Genomic DNA, 3,442 nt, shown 5'->3' on the forward strand with positions numbered 1-3,442 from the left:
TGTAGCCCTGGCAGTCCTGCAACTAACTTTGTAGAGTCCTCATGTTGTCTTCAAACTCAGGGATTCATCTTCCTGAGTACTGGGATTAAAGGATTGCTTCACCACCACCCAGCATGGCACCTCCTTCTTTACACCGAGGAAATCATCTATGATTTTGTTAAAAATACTTTCTGTATTTGACCAGGTTTATTCTGTTCCTCTATTTGTAGATTTGGTCTTTTCGTAGTGTGCCAGGTTTCTTGCATGTTTTCTAGCTGGATTTTTTTAGATTTAACATTTCTTTGAACTACCCCTTTTTTTTACCTTATCTTCAATCCCCGAGATTCTTCCATGTTTTGTACTGTGTTAATGTGTGGCAGAGCTTTCTGGGTGTGGAAGCATACTCACCCCAGATAGGAAGCCCATGACAGACCAAAAAACAAATGCCACCAAAGTCCAACTTGGTGAACCAGTAAGTTTTATTGGGGTTACGTACAGGAATATGGGCAAGGGATACTTATAGGAGCAGAAATTATTCGGATAGCTACATTACCAAAGCCCACCCCAGCACAGGTGACATCTCACAAAATCTGGGAACCTGGAGCACACTACACTGTACAGCCTGCAGTCATTTCACAGGTTGTAGAACCTGGAGCACACTGCACTGTACAGCCTGCAGTCATTTCACAGGTTGTAGAATGTCCCTTCCAGTGGCTCAGTTGGTCTAAACCTCTTCTGGGCAGGGAACTGGTTTTTCCTTCTTCCAGGCAGTCTCTCTGGTCTCGCAATCTTCTTTGCAGCTTGGCTTCTTTACTCGGGGGGTGAGTATAGGAGCTAACTAATTTGATTAGTTTCAGGTACTACCTGAAGCTATTTGTTTACCTTTCTGCTCAAAAGATTTCCTGTAGGGTTTTTCAATCTGGGAGTAAACCATTATACAACAGTTGGTAGGACTTAACCTCTGAGGTAAGTTTTCTTTGACTTCCTAAATTTTTTATTTAGTTTATTTCAGTTTAATCACTTTAGTGATTCTATCTCTTTGTTAAATTATACTTTCATGTCGAGATGCTTTCATTATTTCATTCAACTGATTGTACTTTTATAGGCTTTATTAAGGGATTTATTCATAATCTCACATACCATTCATATGATAATTCCTGTCTTTTTTAAATTTTTCATTTTTTTTATTACTTTTATTTTTTTATAGTCTAGTTGTTCCACCTCTCCCAGTCTGCCCTTCAACAGTTCCTCATTCTATTCCTCCTACCCCGTCTCTAAGAGGATGTCCCAGACCCCCACCCCACCAGGCCTCCCCACTCCCTGGGGCCCTCGAGTCTTTTGAGACTTAGGTGCATGATTTTGGTACAGAGACAGACACGTTGGTAATTGGAATAGAATTGAAGACCCAGAAATAAAACCACACACTTATGGACATTTGATCTTTGACAAAGAAGCCAAAAATATACAATGGAAAAAAGAAAGCATCTTCAATAAATGGTGCTGGTCTAACTGGCAGTCGGAATATAAAAATATGGGAATAGATCCAAATTCATATCACTTTTAAGGTCTTTGAACATATTAATACTCGCTGTTTTGAAGTCTGGTCTTGTGCTTCAGCTATATTGCATTTCTCAGGGCTTACTGTGATAGGGTTACTAGATTCTGGTAGGGACACCTTGGCTTGGCTGATCATGTTTATATTTTTGTGTTGGGTGTCGGCATCTGGAGTTCAGTGTTTGAAGTGGTTTTTTGGTGTCCTTATCTGTTCTTGTCCTTGTTGGGTAAGGGTTCTGTTTTATGGTTGCTTTCTCTGGATCCTGAACAAGTGTGGTTGCTGTGGGGTTCCTGACAGAGAGTGCCTTTGCTAGTCAGAGGGTGGCAGAAAGAAATGAAGTGGGCTTAGAGGAACAGCAGAGAGGGTTATAAGAAAGAGCTAAGGCGGGGGGTCTGCCCTAAAAGGTGGAGTCCTCAGGGAATGGATGTGGTGTGAGAGAAGGAATTCCTGCATGCTGGCACAGAACTAACGAGTTCAGTGGAAGTCACGAAAGAGTGAGACTGACTCCCAGCCCGGGTGCCACTGGGCTCCTTGTAGTTTTGCTGACACAGAGGAATAGCCAAAGGCTAGAAGAGAAAGCTGAAGGAATTGATGAGAAAGAGCTGAGCTAGATCTAACCTGCAGCTCTTAACCACTGAACCATCTCTTCAGCACCTTGAAAATTCATCTTAAATTCCTTTTTCTTTTGTTTGTTTGTTTTGTTGTTGTTGTTGTTGTTGGTTTTTCGAGACATGGTTTCTCTGTATATCCCTGGATGTCCTGGAATTCACTCTGTAGACCAGGCCGGCCTCGAACTCAGAAATCCGCCTGCCTCTGCCTCCCAAGTGCTGGGATTAAAGGCGTGCGCCGCCACTGCCCAGCTAAATTCCTTTTCATTCTAAAATCTTTAATGCGATAATTCCTAGAGTACTTTGTACTCCGGGGGAAATTTTCTTATAAGAAGAATTAAGCATTTCCCGTCCATTCCCTGTTGTCTGATTAATTTGTAGATTTACAGGGCTAACTGGTATCCTGAGGTTGTTTTCTCTGCCCTGATCCCTATCTCTGTAATTCAGCTAGGCTCCCTGTCCTGGAGTGTAAAGGATTTGGCTTCCCTGTAGAGCCTAGAGGTTTAGCATGGTGTTTACAGTCAGATCACTGGAGTTTGTATCTCAGTTCCTATCTGAAGGAAAAGGTCCAGTGTCACATTGGATGAGACACTGCCTTGGAGGTAAGCGGTTTTTTTCCCCAGGACCTGTCCTCAGGCCTTTACAGCTAAGGATGTCCTCACCAAGGGCTTCATGACAGTCTCTTAGAGCAAAGATCACCCTTCATGGCTTTATCTAAAACAGCCCCACTGCTCCATAAGAAAGCTTTTCCCATCCAAACTTGAGAATCTGAACAGTCAGGCTCAAAGTAACCTACTGTCCTGGAGCTCCCCCTAAGCAAGCCTTACTTCTGCACATAAGGATGGTGCTGTATAGAGGAAAGGTATGTATGTATGTATGTATGTATATGCATGTGTATATGCGTGTACAACTCTGCTGTGCTGTATAGAGGAAAGGTATGTATGTATGTATATATGCATATGTATATGCGTGTGCAACTCTGCTGTGCTGCTCTCCCCCTTACTATCACTACTCTTCCTACTTAACAGTAAAAAAGACAAATCTCACCGTAATAATAAAGGTGGGACAGTAGGAACAGAATGATGACGTAAGGGAAATCTAAACTTGCCAGGGAAAATGTGCATAGTCATAAAGACACTTTGATAAACTATACTAATGAGAAAAGGTTAATTAACGAACTGAGTTAATGAAAGAAAAGCGAAGGTGAATGATGCTATGCGTTTGATGTTTTAGGCTGGACCAGATGATATCAGGAACTTTGACGCCGTCTTCACTGAAGAAACGGTTCCCTATTCCGTGT

General features: G+C 42.2%; 1 protein-coding gene across 3 annotated transcripts in view; it reads left to right on the top strand.

The window, feature by feature from the left end:
* The window catches only part of LOC116088156 (serine/threonine-protein kinase Sgk3), a 120,002-nt gene that overhangs the window by 115,840 nt on the left and 720 nt on the right, over nucleotides 1-3,442 (top strand). The window lies entirely within an intron of this gene.

Source organism: Mastomys coucha, unplaced genomic scaffold, assembly GCF_008632895.1.
Source record: "Mastomys coucha isolate ucsf_1 unplaced genomic scaffold, UCSF_Mcou_1 pScaffold14, whole genome shotgun sequence".
Classification (NCBI taxonomy): Eukaryota; Metazoa; Chordata; class Mammalia; order Rodentia; family Muridae; genus Mastomys; species Mastomys coucha.